At 38.6% G+C, this 23434-nt stretch overlaps 1 protein-coding gene across 11 annotated transcripts in view; it reads right to left on the minus strand.

Moving 5' to 3' along the window:
- The window catches only part of NFIA (nuclear factor I A), a 390608-nt gene that overhangs the window by 139018 nt on the left and 228156 nt on the right, over nt 1–23434 (minus strand). The window lies entirely within an intron of this gene.

The following is a 23434-nucleotide window of genomic DNA, read 5'->3' on the forward strand; positions in this document are numbered from 1 at the left end:
TTCCCTTAAGATATCTGATATTACATCTAATTATCCACTGCTTATTTATTCTTATGGTATATTCAGGAACATATGTACAAATGGCAAGAAACACATAATTTCTGCATGTCATCTCCCTCTCTGCCTCTAAAGTTTTCTGATTGTGAGTATCACAGGTGGAATCTAGTTGAGAGATCTGTCAACAGAACTAGTGTTGCTGCTGCTGCTGCTGCTGCTAATTCGCTGCAGTCGTGTCCGACTCTGTGTGACCCCACAGACGGCAGCCACCAGGCTCCCCCGTCCCTGGGATTCTCCAGGCAAGAGTACTGGAGTGGGTTGCCAGTGCCTTCTCCGATAGAACTAGTGTTAATCTCCTGTTTTAAAAATAGGGTCAAGGAGAAGTAGTTGGCGGAAGGGATTTTCTTTTAAATAACTATTCTTTGAAATAAGAAACATACCTTTAAGAAACACAATGTAAGAAAATGGACTAGTCTGAATGTATAACAAATAATCCATAAATATGGTTTATGTTAATGATAAAAGTTAGATTTTGCCCACTACTAAAAGGAAGCAAGTTTACCTGTCTATGCATCAATAAATTTGTTAAATATCATGCACTTAAACACATGCAAAAAGAAATCACCAGGTTTTGGAGAATTATAAATGGACCTACAAATTATTCTTTTTCTTTTGGTTAAATTGGACTTTTGCATAAGAAAGATGTTTTGACTGAGAATTAAAAGACAATATTCAGTTAATTTTTATATCAAACACACAATCTACGATATTTTAGATGAAGTGGCTCTAATTTTTAGAATATGCAATAATCATACTTTGCTTTTTAAAAATAAAATGGCACCATGTGTAGGGATGGATGTTAACTACACTTTATTGTGGTGGTCATTTCACTGTATATACATAAACTGAATTATTGTGTTGTACACTTGAAACTCACATAATGTTTATGCCATTTATATCAATTAAAAAAAGAAACACATATATACACCACCATTTTTTTTTAAAGACAAAATTCATTTGAAGAAGTGACTAAGAAATTTCACTTCTTAAAACAACCCACAGCCAAGTATTCAGTTGACTTTTACTTGGTAGGTGCCTGAGATGTTGCTGCCTCTTGGGTTAAAGAACTGAGAAGTAAAAATAAATAAATAAGTAAAACTCTAACAGTCCTGGCAAAATAGAGCATAATATCTCTTTTTACTGTGACAATGTGAACATCACATTTACCCCACAGCCCATAACAAAGGAAATCCAACCACAACCTGCATTAAGTTTGACTTAAGACCCATCTAACAATAGCAAGGAAATTCAGAGCTGAATGTGAAAATCTGGGTTGATCTCCAGCTCCTGCTCATCTCTGTCTGTGTCACTTGCTTGCGGGCTGATACTTGTTTCAGTTCCAACCTGTGAAATTCCTTATTTTAAGGATGACTTAACATGAATTTCTAAGCAGAGTGAATGTGAACATACTTTAATCCTGCCTCTAGAAAAAGCAACCGATGTATTTTGAAAACTTAGTTTAGATTAGCGCAAGGACTTGGGAGGGGGAAGCCCAAGCATTCATCCATTCAAACCATTATCCTGCTCCTTTTCTTTTGTTCACCTCTTAAATGTTGGTGTTCTCCAGCATTTGTGCTCATCTCTGCTTATTATATATTCCCTGTGTTATTTTATTTCCATGCTACCAGCTACCAGGCTTGACTGTGATATGTGTGAAAACTAGAAAAATATTTGCTTGGTTCATCATTGTATTTAATACCTGGGACAAAGCAGTTAGCAAGTGTATATTTGTTGAATGGGTGCATGAATGAATCTATAGGCCAATGACCCTCAAATCTTTAACTTTTGCCAAGATGTCTCTCGTGGGTTCCAAAAACATAAATCAAAATACTTATTAGATATTTCTATCCAGATAGCCTACAGGTATCCTTAGACCCAACATGTCCAAAGTCGAGTTCCTTTTTTTCTCTCCAAAAATCTGTTCTTACTCTTTGAATTCCCTACTTAAACGAGCCATCCACCATTCATCTCATTTTCTATGTTTATGTCATCCCTGACTCTCGCCTCTTGCAAACACCCACATGCAACGAATCCCCCCTGATTCCACTCCATGCTTATCTCCATCTCTTCCTCTTGACTGTGGCACTGGCTCTTCCCACGTCTCACCAGCATGATGGGACAGCCTCCTACGGTCTATATCATCAGTCTTGGCTTCTCCTCTAGTCTGCTTCCCACACTGCAGCCAGAAATGTCTCTCTGACAGGCAAATCTGATGATTCATTCATTTACTCAACAAATACTTCTTGAGCACCTCCTCTGTGTCCCCTGTGTCAGACATTGGGCCAAGGGTTTAAGACACAGTCCCTACCTTCAGGAAATTTATAGTCTAGGATTAGATACAGCTGAAAATGAGTGCCAAAGAATGGATGTTTTTGAACTGTGGTGCTGGAGAAGACTCTTGACAGTCCCTTGGACAGCAAGGAGATCAAACCAGTCAATCCAAAAGGAAATCAACCCTGAATATCCATTGGAAGGACTGATGCTGAAGCTGAAGCTCCAATACTTTGGCCACCTGATGTGAAGAGCTGACTCATTGCTGGGAAAGATTGAGGGCGGGAGGAGAAGAGGGTGATAGAGAATGAGATGGCTGGATGCCATCACATACTCAATGGACATGAGTTTGAGCAAACTCTGGGAGGTAGTGAAGGACAGAGAAGCCTGGCATGCTGCAGTCCCTGGGATCGCAAAGAGTCGGACATGACTTAGTGACTGAACAATGACAACAAAGGTAATAAATAATATTAAGGACAAAAATAGGAAGAGCTTTAGAAACAGTGGTCAGGGAAGGTCTCTCTTTATGCACTCCAGACATGGCTCGGAATGAACAAACAGCTCAAATTGGGCTCAGTATGCTTTCTTTCCTTTTTTTATAAAAATGTTGACAGAACTTCTTATTCTGTCTCTTATTCTCTCTCATCTCTAGCAGTGAAATCAAGCCAATATGCATCTGAAAAACTATTAAAATGAACCACCCAAACAGTCCCTCCAAATTACACAGGACAATGACAGGACAGACAGGCCATTTAGACAAAGCTTCCAGTCAAGAAGGTGATAGCAGGTTCCCTGAGGAGAAGTGTCTGGGTTGTCCTATTGTGATTATGGTTCATGTTTTGGGAGACCAAATAAAAACAGGATAAAGGACAGCATTATTCAATGGACATAAGGAGCTAAAAAAAAGTCTAGTCCGACACTTAAGCTAGCATCTTGTATCATCCTGAAAGTCACTGTAAAAATAACAACTGGATCCTCCTCCCCTTCCAGCAACCTGCCTCCTAAAGTCTATTTTAGTGGAATGTCTGTAATTTAGAAGATGAAATATATGTCAGTGTACAAAAACCAGAAAAATAAAAAAGAAGTATTCACAAATCCTGAAGAAAACCATCCCCTCACAGTATTATGAAATTGAGTCATATTGCCTTGACTACTTCATGTTTATAATAAGTCCCCAAGGAAAGACCTGTGTAAACACTCATGTAACTTTAAATGACTATGAAACTGGTTTTGTTCCTTCACCAATTATTTGGAAACCCACTGATGAACTCTAGAAGACAACAACGAGAAGTGAAACCTGAGAAATGATGGAAAAAATGACACAGCTAACGTAATTACTAAGCAAACCTGAGCAGATTAATATTTTGTTCTTACTAACACAAACCAAATCACAAAAATGACTTTCAGGGAAATAACACTAATCTGGGTGGTCTGCTTTATTGCGAGATGAGAGAAAAAGAGAAAAGACAATACAAAGGCAAATTTAAGTACGTAACTCTGAATTCAGATGTTAGCATTGAAAGATCTTCAGATGGGAAGCTGAGTAAACATTCCCAAAAGGTCCCAGGATTTACGTTTTGAGTAGGGCCTCTGAGAAATGAGCACAAAACATATACTTTGGTTAAGTATGCCTTAGGTGAAAAGCCAGACTGCACACTGTTCTGACTCTCTTCAATTCTGAACTACTGTTCAGGAGCAATTGTATAGGAGATTGAAATAAGGACCAGATTCTTTTTCATTTTAGATAAAAATGGCTAAAAAAGTTCAGTCACTGAAGTCTTGTTCAATGAATTTACAATTAGAGTACAGATGTCAATACCTTGGAGTCTACCATACTCACAGTGGGGAGGGATTAGACTTTCTAGAGAGGCAGAAATACAAAAAGCTAAATTTTTTTATGGGTGGTTAAGAAAAGCATCTTTTTCTACCTTGATGATATCAGCAGTTATTAAGGAAAATGCTATTAGAAGTCCCTTCATCTTATGAAGGAACTGAATATCTATCTACCTCTTAAAGGAAAAAAGCATGATTTGCAGAGACATAAGTAACCTTGCAGAATGCTTCAGAGGTCGGGGAAGAAATAAGTGGTAACAAACCATCCGGAGGGCTGGCCTTTAAAGAAAGTTGGAATATCCATGGAATAGAGTTGATGTATTTGAGGAGGAAAGTGTATACATGAGGTGGTACGTTTCTTTGTTCTGTTGGAAGAACAAAGGCAGGAAGCTGCAGTGGCTCAATGGTAAAAGCAGGTTCCATCCCTGGGTTGGGAAGATACCTTGGAGGAGGGCATGGCAACCCACTCCAGTATTCTGGCCTGGGAAATCCCATGGACAGAGGAGCCTGGTGGGCTACAATTCATGGGGCTGCAAAGAGTTGGGCACAACTTGGCAACTAAACAACTTCTCAGCTCTAAATTATCAAATTTCATCTAGCCAATGGATGGAGGCACACTGCATACATGGGTCCTTTCAAATGTACAGCCTGCTCTCCATATAAGGGGATGCAGAGCCAGCAGATATCAAAGGCCAACTGTGCCATTTTACACAAGGAACTTCAGCATCTGAGGATTCTTGTATCCTTGGGGGTCCTGGAAACAAGGCCCATGCATATGGAGGGACGACTGTAATCTCTATTCTCTCATGGTAAATATGGTACCATCACTAGTAAGACAAGCCAATGGCCAGACCTTTTCATGCTTGAGTTCCTCAAAGAGAAAGAGCTCCCTCGTGGTCAGGCCATTTCCATTCCACAAGTACTTGGGATTGTCTGTGACGTGCAGCTCTTGGACTAAATCCTGAAGACACTGCTCTCACAGAATTCACGTTCTGCTCCTGAAGAAAAGCTGACCTCATCAACTCTGTTCCTCCCTGGAATTTTCATTCCTGCTTCGGTGAACTCCCAGCTGGCTTCTGAGCCACCCAAGGGGAGGGCATGGGGCTCCTTCCTCTTCTCCGTCCCCCACGATTCAGTCCATACTTATCAGCTGTGCTCAGTCAATCCTGTTGAGTAGAGCGTCAGCTTGACCTGCCTCCAGTAGTAGGCTCCTTCTCTTTATCTGACAGTGATTTGTCTTCCTGTCCTCCTTCAGCACCCCTACAACAAACCAGGCAAGAGCAGACTATGTCTTCTGATCTGACTCTGCCCACAGAGCCCATCATAATCCTTTTTCTACGTGTGCAATAAATATTGATTCAGTGATTCAGATGAGCACCTTAAGACACCCTTATTTAGTAGCTCTCTAAAGCACTATGTAAATTACTTAAGTTTACCTCCAATCACATGTTCCTTCTATACTTTTATTTTGGAATATCTTAGAAAACAGATTTTTTTAAGGGGGATGTAACTATGTCTACTGATCCATTAAACCCAAATTTTAAATTTTTGGTCTGTGGACAAAGACAGAGCCCATGGGATGGCAAAGCAAAAAGAAGAAGCTGGGACCCTGAATGATGGTGTAGAGTAGAACCTCCCTGCAAACTTAGCCTATCATCTGGAACAGTTACAAAAAGAAAAATAGATTTTAATGTATTTTAACCACCTTATTTTTTTTTGGTCTTTATTATAGTAGCTTAGTACTTAACCTAACCAACATAAGTGCCAGTCTTTCCCTTTAGAATCAAAAGTGCCACAAATTAGCAGTCCAGTCTGCAAACACATTTTGCTTGGCTAGCAGAATACTAATTTTTTTTTTTTTGCACATGAAAGTTTTTAAACCTAGGATGAGCTTACAAATATACCACATTCCCCAGTACTCTTTATTGTATTTCATTTATTTAAATGTTCTGTAAGGCCCTTCTAGCCAAAGAAATTTGTGATGCCTGCTACATATCCTCTTCATGTTCATCTACTAGCACAGTAGAGACAAAACGCATGGTTGATTGCTGTGTTTTGTCTGATAATAAAGCCATCAGTATTTCATGATTTCTTTGAGAATAAAGTTTAGATGTATTAGCTAGGTATTTAAAGCTCTTCAAAATCTGGCCTCTAATACATCTTCTCAGCATTTCAGGTAGCAGTTCCAATATCATCCAAATATTGGGTTGGTCAAAAAGTTCATTCAGGTTTTTCCATAAGATGTTACAAAAATCCCAAACAAACTTTTTGGCCAACCCAATATATGCTCTGTGTTGCAACCAAGATGTCCCACCTGTTGTTCTCCAAATACAGATATGTTCCATCCTCTATATCAGGGTTCATATCAGCACTTCCCAAACCCTGTTATGTAGTGTGTGTGTGTGTGTGTGTGTGTGTGTGTGTGTGCACGCGCGCGCATGTGCTAAGTTGCTTCAGTAGTGTCTAACTCTTTGCAACTCTATGGATTGTAGCCTGCAGACTCCTGTCTCCATGTAATTCTCCAGGCAAGAATACTGGAGAGGGTTGCCATGCCCTTCTCCAGAGGATCTTCCTGATAGTTCCCCCAAACACTCCACCACAAACGAATTAAAAACAAAGATACAAGTACATATAAGATAAAGATTTCCATAGTAAAAATAGTTCAGAAAACACTATCACAACCACCTTTAGAGAATGACAAGGAACATTTACATATTAAAGCCTCTGAGAGTTCCTTACAAACTTTCTTAATATCATTTAACTAATAATTTCCTAAATAATTTGACAAGGATACCATTTGTTTTTGGCAAATGTCCTTCTGTTCATACACTGTTCTGCTCCTTTTCCTATTTTCCCCCATTTGGTTTATGTACTATAGTGCTGAGGGGAAAGTAGAATCTGAAATCTTTGAGCTAATTCACACCTTTAAGGCAAGGCTAAAGGATATTCCCAATCTTAACTTGCAATCACTTTAAAATATCCAGATTAGGCAAATGAATAAAGCCAGTAACAGGTATTGTAAAGATAAGTTACCTAGCTGAAAAATTCATCGATAGAACAACTCTAGGTAGTGTTAATCTTCACCAAAAGCATAGCTTTCATTTATCCAGTATGTACTACGTGTTTGCTACTCTGCTACATACTTTAGACATATTAGGTCTAATTCTTCCTGTAACCCTGTGTAGTTAGCAATATTCTGATTTTATAGAAAATGAATCTTAAGCTCATTGAGGTTAAGTGACTTGCCCAAGGTCACACATCTAGTGGCAGAATTAGGATTAGAACACAGGTTTGTTTAGTTCTCTTTCTATAATGTATTTTATTGCATCTTAATCCAACAAATACAATACCAGAGACTTGATTATCCAATCTAACCCAAAGGCCTCATCACATCCTTTTACTAACTCCTGCAGTTAATAAGGGAAGAGCAGTATTTCATTAAATTAAATTTGATGGCTCAACTTCACTATAAAGAGGGTTTATGACTTTGAGTTACAAGTGATTAGGCATTTAACTAAAGTACTATGTCTAAAAGACATCAAAACATCTAAATAAAAAGTGGAAAAAGATTTTTACTTATTTGTATGTTTAGAAATATTGGGTGCATAATATCATAGAATGAACTGGAAATGATGGGATCTTAAAGATCACCTAGTAATGGAGTAATCATCATTGTGTCATAAAGAATTTTAGACTAATAAAATAATGAGCTTTGATTTTTAAAAAATAATTAATTAATATGTTTGCCGTGCTATAACTTCACTTCACTTTTCCTCTGGAACAGGCAGAATAAATCTACTCTCTCTTCCATTTTGCTGCCCTTCACTTATTTAAAGATAGTCCTCAGCCCTTAATTTCCTCTTCCTTAGGCTAAATATTCTCTTTCATTGTTTTGTCATGTGAGCCAATTAATATTCCCATTGCCCTTAAACATTTAGAATTATACATTTATTAGACCTATAATAAGCATAAATGGATATTTTTCAAGTGGACCCAACCACAAATTAGTTTTGTACAAAAACAGAGAACCAGTTGCTTTAGAAAATTTTTTTTAAAGCACCATAAAAAAAAAAAGGTTCTTAAAGAGAAAATTTTGCTTCATGTTAGGAAAAAGTAACTTCCATATAGTTAATATAATGATTTGTATTTTATAAATATATTAACATTATCTTTTACTGCATCATAAACTTAAAAGTATTTCTTAAATAACCTGGTCTTGAATTAAAAGAGGCTTTCAAGCAAACTTATTGTTTCTATATTCTGAACCAAAGTTTTCTCTAAACTTGGACAGTAACAATTGTTAATCTGCAAATGGATCAGACTATTTGTAATAGCTTCAGTTTCTGCTTTCAAACTCATACATACTGGAGAAAACATAAGGAAACGCATTCTCTGAATACATCAGAAACTGATTACCTTAAATGAAATAGACATGAAACTAGATCACCTGAGGGCTACCCTGGTTTATGGATGTAAAACAGGAAAAAAAAAAAATTAATGCCTATCATTCTGTTCTTCCTTTTTCGGTTTAATTCACATGGCTGTGAAACCATTCACACAGAGCCTGCATGCTAAACCACCTGAGGAAAGAAGATGACCAGGAGCCATGTGCTAATTTTAAGACACTCAACACTGACTTCGGTTCACGGAACACAAGAAGAAAAATCACTGGTGAACTGAAGCAATACATTTTAAAAGAATTCTTACAACAACTTGTCTAAGACTACAAAAAAAATTACAAATAGGTGGATGTCATTTTCTAAATATATAATAAAATAAAGTTAATGCTTAGAAACACAAAATACAAATAGCAACCATCTTTTTTAAAGTCATTTGCTTTGTGCAATTCCTACTCACCCAGCAATTACTTAGTTACTGATGCCATAATTCACAGCGTTTATTAAATTATAGGATCTATAGTATACAATTCTGCAGATACTATGGCACGCCACAAATCGTCCAGGCCACTAGACTTTGAAGTTTGCTGGCTTAGCACAAACACAAAGTATTTTAGAAGAAGCAGAAAATTCTTTGTGAAATATAACAGAATGAATTAGACTGTTCAGGCCATGTCGTGTTAGCACAATGGGGGAACACTTTTAAGACTTTAAAGTCATGTAATACAATTCTAGGCTGGATTTTTCTTGTTAGAAAAAGTAGAATGGGAGTGATTGGAAGAGAAAAGGGCCAATATTTGACAACAGAAATCAGCATAACCTTTTAACTGCAGCAGCCATGGGTGACTGCCCTTTGACCTTGAAAGATTATGTGGGATTTCAATGACAACAGCTGGAAGTGAGCATGTGTGAATGGAGAACACAGATCTGAGGCCTGGTACAAAAGGCTGCACAATCTCTGCCCAGATCAGAGTGCTGATTAGAAATTGTTTCCTGGTCCTGGCTTAATAGAGTGTGATAATGAAAGGTTTTGTCTTTTTTTTTTTTTAATTCTTCCAGCAAGAAATCATTGGTAGATTTCTTCCAAACCCATTCTCCATTTTTAGCCCCTCAAATCTTCTGGGTTTTCATGTATAACAGCCCCATCTTTTTTTAAGGATATGGTTAAAAACAAAACTTTGTTTCAAAAGCTACCTCTTACAGATAAAATGTAAGTTCTTGAGTTTGTCTCCTGCATTTTAAAATAACCTCTATTTAGCATGTTACACAGGATATCATTATTTTTTATCTAAGGATCTGTCATACACACACATACATAAACGAGAGTTCAATAAAAGCAGGAACTGTAATCGCTCATCGCTTTAATTCTACCACTTATACAGTGACTAGCATATGGTGGGTCCTCACCATATATATGACAAGGGAACACAGAAATGAAATATTTATTCTTATCCACTTATTCTTTTTATTTTCTTGGCATAAAAAGGTAGATTCCTACATGAACATTTAATAATATCACCTTTTTCTTCAACCAAGTTCATATTATATAAATCAGCAATTTTTGGTTACATCTTTAGGTATGTTTACTCGACAAGAATTTATGAAAAAGATGAGTAATTACTTCCTCTCAAAGATAAGGTAACTTAACCAAGTAGATATAGAGATTTGACTGCTTGGTGATTGAGGTCATTTCGATCCATAAGACCCCAATGAATGATGTTCACTGAGCTAAAATTAGCACATAAACTGATGTAGGTGCAATCTCAAATTCCTGTGTGGGATCCCCATACTTGCTGACATTGCTCTGAAACCACCCAAATGATGCCACAGTATTACTGAAAGGACACTGAGTTATGATTCATTTATGTTGTTTTGGTTTTACCATGCATTCTATCTTACCTTCCACTGCTCTGGATTTTGTTAACTCCTCTAGCTCTGGATTTTGCTAACTACTCTAGTTTCTGTATCAAATGAGCAACTCCTTAGTTTCAGTAGAAGGTGGCCTTTCCTTTATGCAAATAGTACTCTGAGTTGGGCAAAAACCAACCTGGCTGTGTGGTATGAGACAAGCAGAGGCTGGTGAAACTGATTTCCAAAGCAGACAGGGGTTGTCTGCCTACGTCCTTCTATAGCAACTCTAGATGTTATTCCAAACAAGCCATGGGACAGATTGTTTTTTGGAACAGACCGAATCCATTTGCCGTTTCAAAATTCTATAAACAGAGTATTAAGGAATTCAATTCCCACAGCAACTATATGGGCGTTGGCTTCAGTTTTATGGGAATTTCTGCCAAGCTCACATATTTGTAGAACTATTGGTTTAGAGTGTCTTCTACAACCCCGAGCAGGAGGGATCATTTCTTGTGATCGCAGTTCACTTTAAGGACTGGGTCTTACTGGTGACAGGTACACATGATAAATGTTCCAGAAGCCTGACCTAATTTCCCTTGAAGTGAGTGTTTTGCTAAGAACATTCCCTCAAAGTGTCAGCTTGCAACCAAGGATTCAAACCTGCCAGTGTCCATTCTTCTTAGCGAGTTATTACCATTGCTTTGAAAGTTCACTCAAAAGGAAGCTAATTCTGCCTCATTTATCAAACTTCTTCAGACTTACAGCTGCATTTAAATAAGTTATATATCTAATGTAAAATAAGAAATTATAAAACATACTTAGTCTCATAGTTTTTAGTTATTTGTGATCAGAAAAACAAAACATTCTGGGCTTAGCATAAATTAAGGTGAACTTGCAATATACTTGTCTTTTCTCTTGTAAAGACATCAATATGGCAACATGTTCACTTATCTTGTCCTTCAAAAATTATATCTGCAAGGTATTATTTATGTATCATATAGTAGTAGGGAAAATATTACAGAAATTAGAATCCCAAATGTCCTAAGCCTCAGTTTCTATAGCCATAAAATGGCACTAATGGTTGCACCTACCTCTTCAGTTTGTTGCTAGGAATAATGAGATAATGTATTTAAAATAATTAGCCCAAAGTCAAAGATCTCTCTTGGTAAACGTCACATTGCACTTGAAAATATGTGGCGTTTTTTCAAATATCTTTTTAAATTGAATTCTAACACAATTCCACAATGATAATAGAACAGACTCCATATGATTTTAATACCTTTAGACCATAAAATTTGTGCACCCTGTTTTACGTCCCTGGATATGTTCCAGTGTCTCCTGGTTTATAGTCTATGGCAACTTGAATAGAATTTGTATCCTGATGTTATGTGAAAATTGTATAAATCTTAATTATGTTGAATTGGTTCATAGTGCTTTTCAGGTCTACTATATCCTTCTTTTCTGTCTATTCATTCTATTAATTTTTGCAAGTTTGATATTGAAACTGCAATTAAAAACCTTAATTTATCTACTTAAAAAAATAATTGTAACATGTAGTGGAAATATATGTAACTTTGTTCTGTATCTTCTAAGTCTCCTGAAAATGTGTTATCATACTTTTATAATATAAAAAATAAGAAGGAAGAAAAAACCATCATTCCCATTTAAAACAATAATATAAAAAATACTTGGCCAAGAACCTAGAATATAGAATGTGCTCAAAAAATGATAGCTATTATTATAATAATAAATATATCCTTTATGTTTTAGATGTTAAATCAATAGAAAAATGTAAAAAAACCAGGTAGAAATGACTATGATCTTTTGATGTGAAAAAACAAATAATGTAGTATCTACATAAAAGTTGTATATACAATAATGATATTTTATTTACAAAGAATTTCTGAGTAAAAATGAAATTATTTTCTAAAGCAAGTAACACAAAACTTATCATTAAAAACAAGTCTTCTGTATTTCTTCGGTTTTTGTAAAGTGAAATAAAAACAGTACTTAGTCTCCAAATTGTTTGAAATAAATTGAGCATATATTTTAGCAATCTGATTCTTATATTTACTAATAAATATATTTATTCAGAGTGTTTGTAAAAATATAATTAGTTATAATTCCTAAAATAATTTTAAATACAGATTTATTTTTTAAATGCACATTAACTATCTACCTGGGTCAAGCATTATCGTAGGCATGGAAATAAAAATTTTGGTTTCCTATTTTAGGGGTGATAACTATAGGTACTCAACCAGAAAAGGACCCTCAGACAATTTTCTTTTTCAGTAGACTAAGTATTATCTAATTTTTCAATAAAGCATATTTAGGAGTATTTAGAGAAAGACAGCATACTTATTTTGCCAGTTACATTTTATTTTTTTAAAGAATTTGATTTGCTGAAAATTCTTACTGGTAACTAAGTGCAAGCTGCATGTTCTAGAAAACAAGTATTTAGAAATCTAATTTTGTTTTTCAGTATTTTTCAGATGAACACTGTATTTAAACTTTTTAAGATGCTAAAATACTTAGGATACTATAAAAATGTCTACAAAAAAAAGGAATATTAACACTGAATGAAGAATGCCTTTTTGAAATGAACTACTCTAAGTCCAGGGCCTCTACACTTGAGCTCCTTACTTCACTATGGATAGAGAGATAGCATCAATAAAGAGAGTCTTGACTCCTTATAGCTTTAAATCAATGCTGAAAGAATTTGCCCTTTTAGGCAGAAGAATGAAGGACATGGTTCCCTCTACTGACTTTGATCAGTGAAGCCCTTTATCATTCAGGCCATTTCCTTGATTTTAGGGAACAGAACATTTGCATGACTTGTAGAGTGAACCAGTAAGTCTCAGACCTGGCTTTACCTAAGCTGGAGCACTGAGTTTTTATAATTTCTGCAATGATTCTTGGCAGGGTTATCAGCATTTTGAGAGGGATTCCTTCCAATGTCTAAAACTACCCTGTATGCTATAGGACACTTAGCGTCCATGACCTCCACCAGTGAATGCCAATAACACCCCCTCTTTGTGACAACCAAAACTGCCCTCACACATTTTTAACTCCCCCCAAGGGGAGGAAGAGGCTTCCCTGATAGGTCAGTTGGTAAAGAATCCGCCTGCAATGCAGGAGACCTCGGTTCAATTCCTGGGTCGGGAAGATCCCCTGGAGAAGGGAATGGCTACCCACTCCAGTATTCTTGGGCTTCCCTTGTGGCTCAGCTGGTAAAGAATCTGCCTGCAATGCGGGAGATCTGGGTTTGACCCTCGGGTTGGGAAGATCCCCTGGAGAAGGGAAAGACTACCCACTCCAGTATTCTGGGGCTTCCCTTGTGGCTCAGCTGGTAAAGAATCTGCCTGCAATGTGGGAGATCTGGGTTTGACCCTCGGGTTGGGAAGATCCCCTGGAGAAGGGAAAGACTACCCACTCCAGTATTCTGGCCTGGAGAATTCCATGGACTGTATAATCCACGGGGATGGCAAAGTGAGTGACTTTCACTTTAACTTAAGGCGGGGAGGGGTCATTTGGTCCTTCGGTGAAAAACTCTCTCTAGTGTATAAACACTGTCTTACAAATCTCATTAGGTAATTTTGATACCAGGTAATTTTGCCTACTACTGAACTGACTTATTGACTGTATACTTAGAATGCAAACTCTTTTAAGTCAGGGAATGATTCTTACAATTCTTTTGAGATTTCACTTCTTCCTCAGTCATGCCCTCTACCCCTCACCCTTACCCTAGTATCTATTTCAGATATTACAGTTAGAATTTGACATTTTTAACTTTAAACTAAAAGTTAAAACTTTAAAAGTTTTAAATTTAACTGTAGAAATACAGTTAGCATTTCAAATTACAAAGTTTTGTTTTGTTTGGGGGGGTTCTCATATATATGGTTCATAAATATAAAACACAATTTTTCCCTTTCTGGAAGATCTTAATTTCAAATATTGGTTCATTGGTCTTTATGTGTATGTGAACACGCTGGCCCAGCCTCTCTGATCTCTTATTGCCAAGAAGATACGTTTACTGTTAATAAACTCCCAGGAGCCCCACAAATAGTATTTTGTTTGTTCTTGACAGCATCTTTGTACCTGAAGTCCACAGACTCTATAGAAATATGAAGTAACATATAATGCTTGAAAATAAACATTTTTTTCTGTTTTCAGCTCTCAGAGAAAGAATGTAGGTGAAATAAAAGAGACACAGAGTCAAAACGCCCCAAGTCCCTATTGCTAACACCAAACCAACTACATCAGTAAGCTCAACAGGCCAATTTCTGAAGTTCTAACTACTATCAAAAGAGATAGGGAGAAGTTAAATGGAGTTTTTCCTTTTTTTTTTTTTTTTTAAGGTGCTTTAATTGTAAACCTAAAGTTTTCTCTACAGCTTGGTTCGTTCATCAACAATCTATGTCAATCTATGAGCTAAGTATAGATGATAGACTTGGATCAAATATTAACATACTCCCTGTCCTCAGTTTAGCAAAAACACTTTTAGAAGAAGAACGAGTAAGAAGACTGGATTCACGCCAGCAAGACCCAATTCAAATGTCATCACCTTTTGATTTCATCTGTGTCCTCAGAGCATCACAGCCCTCTCTACATTGCACGCTCAATAAATAACGACAACTGTCAAAAAACAATGAAAGCGTAAGTGATCAAACTTAATGGGATCAAGGATAAGCCTATGGCTAGGAAGCCAAGTGTGTATGTTGGGAGCAGGGGAGATAGCAAGTATTACTGCTAGATAGAGGTTTGCAAGGATGATAGGGCCAAAATTTGGAGAGTTTTCAATTTGGACAACATTCTCTAAGTAATGATCAGTCTTAAATCATAATTTAATGTATTATTATTATTAGGGGAATGTTATCCATAGTTTAAAGGGTGGTTCAGTTCAGTTCAGTCACTCAGTCATGTCTGACTCTTTGCGACCCCATGAATCGCAGCATGCCAGGCCTCCCTGTCCATCACCAACTCCCAGAGTCTACCCAAACCCATGTCCATCAAGTCGGTGATGCCACCCAGCCATCTCATCCTCTGTCATCCCCTTCTCCTCCTGCGCCCAATCCTTCCCAGCATTAGGGTCTTTTCTAATGAGTCAACTCTTCGCATGAGGTGGCCAAAGCATTGGAGTTTCAGCTTCAACATCAGTCCTTCCAATGAACACTCAGGACTGATCTCCTTTAGGATGGACTACTTAGATCTTCTTGCAGTCCAAGGGACTCTCAAGAGTCTTCTCCAACACCACAGTTCAAAAGCATCAATTCTGCGGCGCTCAGCTTTCTTCACCGTCCAACTCTCACATCCATACAAGACTACTGGAAAAACCATAGCCTTGACAAGATGGACCTTTGTTGGCACAGTAATGTCTCTGCTTTTCAATATGCTATCTAGGTTGGTCATAACCTTCCTTCCAAGGATTAAGTGTCTTTTGTTGGACCTTTGTTGGCACAGTAATGTCTCTGCTTTTCAATATGCTATCTAGGTTGGTCATAACCTTCCTTCCAAGGAGTAAGCGTCTTTTAATTTCATGGCTGAAATCATCATCAGCAGTGATTTTGGAGCCCAAAAATATAAAGTCTGACACTGTTTCCACTGTTTCCCCATCTATTTCCCATGAAGTGATGGGACCAGATGCCATAATCTTAGTTTTCTGAATGTTGAGCTTTTTGCCAACTTTTCACTCTCCTCTTTCACTTTCATCAAGAGGCTCTTTAGTTCTTCTTCACTTTCTGCCATAAGGGTGGTGTCATCTGCATATCTGAGGTTATTGATATTTCTCCCGGCAATCTTGATTCCAGCTTGTGTTTCTTCCAGCCCAGCATTTCTCATGATGTGCTCTGCATATATGTTAAATAAGCAGGGTGACAATATACAGCCTTGACGTACTCCTTTTCCTATTTGGAACCAGTCTGTTGTTCCATGTCCAGTTCTAACTGTTGCTTCCTGACCTGCATACAGGTTTCTCAAGAGACAGGTCAGATGGTCTGGTAGTCCCATCTCTTTCAGAATTTTCTACAGTTTATTGTGATCCACACAGTCAAAGACTTTGGCATAGTCAATAAAACAGAAGTTCATGTTTTTCTGGAACTCTCTTGCTTTTTTAATGATCCAATGGAAGTTGGCAATTTGATCTCTGGTTCCTCTGTCTTTTCTAAATCCAGCTTGAACATCTGGAAGCTCACAGTTCACATACTGTTGAAGCCTGGCTTGGAGAATTTTGAGCATTACTTTGCTAGTATGAGAGATGAGTGCAATTTTGCAGTAGTTTGAACATTCTTTGGCATTGCCTTTCTTTGGGATTGGAATGAAAACTGACCTTTTCTAGTCCTGTGGCCACTGCTGAGTTTTCCAAATTTGCTGGCATATGAAGTGCAGCACTTTCACAGCATCATCTTTTAGGATTTGAAATAGCTCAACTGGAATTCTATCACCTCCACTAGCTTTGTTCGTAGTGATGCTTCCTAAGGCCCGCTTGACTTCACATTCCAGGATGTCTGGCTCTAGGTGAGTGATCACACCATCGTGATTATCTGGGTCATGAAGATCTTTTTTGTACAGTTCTTCTGTGTACTCTTGCCACCTCTTCTTAATATCTTCCGCTTCTGTTAGGTCCATACCATTTCTGTCCTTTATTGTGCCCATCTTTGGATGAAATGTTCCCTTGGTATCTCTAATTTTCTTGAAGAGATCTCTAGTCTTTCCCATTCTATTGTTTTCCTCTATTTCTTTGCACTGATCACTGATGAAGGCTTTCTTATCTCTCCTTGCTATTCTTTGGAACTCTGCATTCAAATGGGTATATCCTTTCTTTTCTTCTTTGCCTTTAGCTTCTCTTTTTTTCTCAGCTATTTGTAAGGGCTCTTCAGACAACCATGGCTACAGGGGGTACAGTCCATGGGCTACAGTCCAAGGGGTCACAAAAGAGTCGAGCAACTAAACAACAACCACAACAATGCATAGTTTATTTTTATAAGTAAGACGTGGTTCTCAGTTACCAGCTTTGTGACCCTGAATAAGCCAATTAAACTTCCATTAATTTATTCAGACAACATTTGTCGAACATTATTTGTTCCGGGCACTCTGATAACTCTGATAGGTATTGGGGTGTATATCCTGAACCTTCAGGTACCTGCAATCTAGTCAGGGAAACAGGCCAATATCAGGACAGTTACAGTACAACCTGATAAAGGCCCTGGTAGTAGAAGCAGACCCTGACAGCACAGAGGATGGCGCTAGACTAGTCTGAGAGTGTTAAAGAAAGCTTCCTGGAAGGGCAGTGATGGACTGTACTGTCCCCCAAGACCAGGAGGGTGAGCACTGTGAAGTGGGGGAGAGTTTCACAGATTCTTTGTGGGTAGAAAAGTAACCCTGGAGTGACGCTAGCGAATGCTACTGAGGGCTTACTATGTGCTGGCTATCCATCTCAGCTTTACATGTATTATTTTCTTATAATCTTCAAAGTGCTATGAGTCAGATACTCTTCTGTTCTCATTTTTATAAATGAAGCAAACTGAGGCACAACTAAGCCAAAAGTCACACAGATAGTAATTGACAAGAGTTGAGATTTCCACTCAAGCAGTCTAATTAAAGAACCCACGCTCTCAACCATGCTCCATAATTGCACAGATAAGAATATCTATTCCACAGGCCCAGGCACTGAGAAAGGGTTTGGCAGATGACAACATGATTATGAGAACCATCACTGTCACCAGTGTATACATACAAACATCTGACCTGCAGATATAACTACAATAGATTCTCTTCCCACTAGATGATGGGCTCAGTGGATTCTAACCAAAAACTGAAACTCCAGCTTTACAGTCAAAAGGAAGTGTCCTTCACCAAACAGCCCTGTGGGAAGGTTATTTCTTCCATATCAGTACCACTAAAACCACGAGCTCTCAAAACACTTTGGATCCTTTAACACCACTTCCCTCCAACCTCTTCCCCATAAATATGATTTTGATCCATCTTTGACTACTACTTAATTTACTGTATTTTTGTGCATATGTGCAAGTTTAAAGCCACACCAGCTTCACAGTGGAAGCTATGAGTTAGCTGTCACATGTTTGTGAAGTTACTTCAGGCGTGTTTGACTTTTTGCGACCCTATGAACTGGAGCCCACCAGGCTCCTCTGTTCATGTGATCCTCCAGGCAAGAATACTGGATTACCATTTTCTTCTCCAGGGGATCTTCCTGACCCAGGGGTCAAGGCTGCGTCTCTTAAGTCTACTGCATTGGCAGGCGGGTTCTTTACCACTAGCACCACCTGGGAAGCCCTAGCTGTCACATGGGGGAGGGAAATATTTGAGAAGTTACAAGGTTTTTTGTTGTTTTTTTTCCTTCTATCAATTGAGATTTTGAATAAACTTTATTGTAAAGAAATTCCAATTTGAAAATGTTTTCAAGTCAAAATGTTGGGGAGGGGGACCAGCAGTGAATTACAGAATGCTACTAAGAACCAAAATTTTAGGTAATTAAAATCAAGTTAGGTAATAAAGAGTTCTAATAAAGAACAACCTTGGAGCAATGCTGATACCTATATTTTCACCTGAGAGCCCATTAAGGAACAGGAACACTGCATTTACACAGGTCTGAGACAAAAGATGAGGGAGATTATAAATTTCTTGCTTGGCCATGGTTGATCTCAGTGAACTCTGTTTCCTAACAGTCAAAGCACAGGCCTATTGTGTACCCACAGGTGTCTTGCAATTGTGTGCCGACAAGTCTATACAGCCAGAGTTACCATTATCAGATATTTATTGGGCTGCCAGTGTTACAAAGAATGCAGGTGTTACTGCAAAGAATGGGTAACATATGGCTCTCCATGCCTTGATGGCAGTCAACTTCTAGACAGAAGTGGGCAACCTCTATTCCCCACTGGAGGAAAAGACTCATCTGAGAGGCAGACAGCACAGGACAGAGCCTGTCTTGCTGCTGGGCAGGCGTGCTCAGGTCCCAGTCCTTCTCCACTTAGGTAAGTGGATGCACCACCTTCAGCCTCAGTTTCTTATTCTATTGCTCGTTGTTGTTGTTTAGTCTCTAACTTGTATCCAACTCTTTTGCAACCCCATGGGCTGTCCGTGGGAGTTTTCAGGCAAGAATACTGGAGTGGGTTGCTATTTCCTTTTCCAGGGGATCTCCCTGACCCAGGAATCAAACCCGCAGCTCCTGCCACATCTCCTGCATTGGCAGTGGGTTCTTTACCCCTGAGCCAACAGATAAGTCCTTCTATTGCTGGAGTGAGGACTAAATGAAATAATGCATAGACCCCAGCATAGTACCTGTCGACATGGGAGACCACTGTAGTAGGCACCATTCCCTAATATTCAGCTGATGCTATGTCCATGGGATTTCCCAGGCAAGAATACTGGAGTGGGTTGCCATTTCCTTCTCCAAGAAATCTTCATGACCCAGGGATCCAACCTGCATCTCCTGCACTGGCAGGCAGATTCTTTACTGTTGAGTCACCAGGGAAGCCCAGTTGATGCTATATTAGGCACTTAATATTTCAAAGGCACATCCAAAAGGATGACCAAACAGTCTGGTAAGTCCTTTCTTAATAGGGACATTACTGGCATTTTAGGAAAGTTAGTTCTTCATTAGATGGAACTATCCAGAGCATGATAAGATATTTAGCATCCCCAATTCCCCCTTTCTTTACTCCCCATACAATGAAAGGCAGTAAGATGCTTCCTCTCCAGGCATTTTGACAAGGGGGAAAGCCTCTACTACAGAGTTGGTTAAAGTACTGAAAAGCTCTTGAAACGTATGAAGCTTGCAGTCATACAGTCAAAGAGAAGGTGAATGGCAGTTCTAACTGGAAGGAGGTTGAGCCCTTCCACTTCTAGTGATCTTTTTCTTACTTCAGCCCCATGGTCTCATACTTGTTAAAATCTGACTTGCTAAAATCTGACACCAAGCCTATATTACCAGAAAATGTGGCCACCAGCCCAGCACACTAAAGAAGTGCTGAATGCATTAACATTTCACCTGAGACACATCTTGACTGAACAACTCCAATGTGGTCTTATTTTGTAAAACATCTCTGTTACAGAAAAAGCCTAGGCATTTCTCTGTGCCCAAAGCAAAGGGACTTAAAAACAGAATCCCATTGTATTAAAAGGTGAAAAAAGAAGCAACTGCTTCTATCTATGCCATCATTCTAAGAAACAGAAAGAAGGAAGCATTCACTTACATTCTTATACCTTTGAGGTTTTCTTTTACTCCTTGAATTGAGGAGAATCTGGACCCAAAGTATTACATACATACACTTCCATTTGAACTTTCCTGTCTTTCCCTCTCACTATTGAAAGCAAGATTTCAAAACAAAACAAAACAAAACAAAACCCAGGAAGACAGTAAAGTGAACATGCCCAGAAACATGGAAAAATTTAAGTTAAGGAAGAATCAGGTACAGATTTGTGGGTCAGGGGGCTTTTAGGGGAGGTGGTCGTGGTGGTGGTAGGGGGGCACAATCACATTTTGCCCAAAATAGAAGATAAAGGGTATTGATATTGAAGAAAGAGTTCAAGATTCTGAGATTGATAGGAGTGAATCTAGGGAAAAGAAATTAACTGTCTCTTCACATTCAAGTCTGATGAAGCCCCTCTATATGGACTGCCTGGTCCTGGGTTCCACATGATTATCATAATGTACAGAGTGTCAGCAGAAAAGGCCTTGTAAGGAAAATCAGAGGAAAGAGGATAAAGATGGGGAAACTCTACAAGGTATTCACAAAGAGAGAATGAACACTTGGTCTCTCTTCTGATGATCATGCAAATAGAAAACAGTTTGAGAGTCAGGCCCTGTAGTATAGATTACTAAAGAGCGGGATCGATTTCTTACAACTCCTGTAGAAATGCAGGGCTTTGAGGAGCTTTACATCAGCATTGATACTCAGTCATTCACAATCATTAGGTGTGGGCTCTACTTAAAATACAGCATAGAGTGTCACCACCAGGGCTCCTGAATCAAGACAATCACAACAATAACAACAGCAGGAACACCAACAATGATCACATATTGAAGACTTACTAGGTACTTGACACTAAAGCATAAAAATAATTTGAGAGTCAGGTGTTGACTTCTTTGTCTCCAAACAGAAAACTAAGACAGTTTAAGTGACTTGCTTGAGGTCACAGGATAAGTAAAAGCCAAAGCCAGGAGGTCAACCTACATGATTCCAAACCCATTCTCTCCCCATGGAGACACCTACCTCATAATATCCCAGCTCACCGCTATGCAAAACTATAATCTACCATCTCCCACAGTCACTAATATAAGACAGTCCCATGTTTACATGAAGCCTTGAAATCACAAACTCGAATGACACATATCTGGGAGGGAAATCTTATCTCATTCATTTGAAAAATAAATCTTTGCTCTTTCCTATAGTGTAACACTCAGTGAAACCTTAAGTCGTTTTTATTATCAATGATGATGACAATGTCCTATGGATTTTTTACCATTCATTTCATCCTGACTCAAGCACTAAAATGACAAAGCATATGAGGAACTGCATTCATTGTTTTCTTAAAGACTGTCACGACCACCTGCTTTCTACCATTACCAGAAAGAAAATGTGACTTCTTTCATCTCTGTCCCCCTCTGCAACATTCATATAGAGATAACCTGGCTGTAACTGCATTTTTCCAGTTTAAAAATTTAAAGCCAATAAATCCCAAGCACCACCAGTTTATTCTGCTAGACTTGTCCTTCATCCGCTTCAGTTATGGAAGGGGATAATGATCTGTCATAAAGGTAAATTCATTACCACAAGATAATATCATCATACTCCTACTGCCCATTTTCACAGCCAGGCGCACTCTCTCTCTGCGATGCTGTATCTCAGTTCTCCTGGGAGCAGTTTACCGCTGACATAATAATAATAATAACAACAACAACTTACATTTATAAGGAAGACAAGACTGCCTATATTTTCTATCTCTTGACAAAGAATAGCTCCCAGTTCTACTTCAGATGCATCAGTTATCACCACAAAAGGCCCAGGAAAATCTGGAGTCTTTAAAAGATGCCTATAAATGGATCTGCTAAAGGTTCATAAAAGTTTCGCTATCACAAACAGGTGACTCAATTGCCAACTTCCCTGTGGTGGGAAAAACACAAAAAGGAAACAAGATCGTACGTGGAAATGATCTTTAGAGATTATTGGCTGAGTCACTTGATCACTCGGCACACTCATCCAGGTGACTGGATCTCACTACAGTTTTTAAGAAATCACATTTTCTGGTGTTGGATTGTGGTATGGTTATTGTAGAAGGCCTAAATCCTTCCATATTCATGCCACACCGTGGGATTTTTTTTTCCTAAAGACACTGTTTTAGGTTGAAATGGGTAACGTACTCTCCATTAATCAACCCAGTGCTTTCTGAACCCCTTCTATGTGCACAGTACTGTGTTAGATGTAATAGAGGAAGGCAAGATGGATCAGAAATGGATGATCCTGTGAAAGACATGCCAGAGCAGAGTGGTTCCCAACCTTTGGTACAGGGTGACTCTTCTTATATTCTGAGAGTTTTGCATTCTTCAGTATGCAGGAGAGCCAGTGTGTGGCTGTGCATACCTGGATGTGGCAGAATAGGTAACCCTGATGCTATGGAACAACTCATCCAGGACTCCCAGGCCAGAAAGTGGGCACTGCATGTGTGTGAGTGGGGATGGGATGGTACTAGTAAAGACCCTCCATGGACTAGGTGATTCGGGTCCAACGTCATTTTGTGGGTAACCTCATAAATCAATGATGGACAGGGAAGTCTGGCGTGGGACAGGGAAGTCTGGCGTGCTACAGTTCATGGGTTGCAAAGAGTCGGATACGACTGAGCAACTGAACTGAACCTGTAAATCAATAATGGAAAGACGTGGGTGTGAGAAAGCATTCTAGAAGCAACAGCCAAGAAAACAGAAAAACTCTACACCAAATCCTACAGAACTCTTCACCAAATCCTGATCCAAGAACGATTTTGGGGTTTGTGGGTGAGAGATGGAATGGCCA

This window comes from Giraffa tippelskirchi, chromosome 5, assembly GCF_054371585.1.
Source record: "Giraffa tippelskirchi isolate mGirTip1 chromosome 5, T2T-mGirTip1v1.2.pri, whole genome shotgun sequence".
Taxonomy (NCBI): Eukaryota; Metazoa; Chordata; class Mammalia; order Artiodactyla; family Giraffidae; genus Giraffa; species Giraffa tippelskirchi.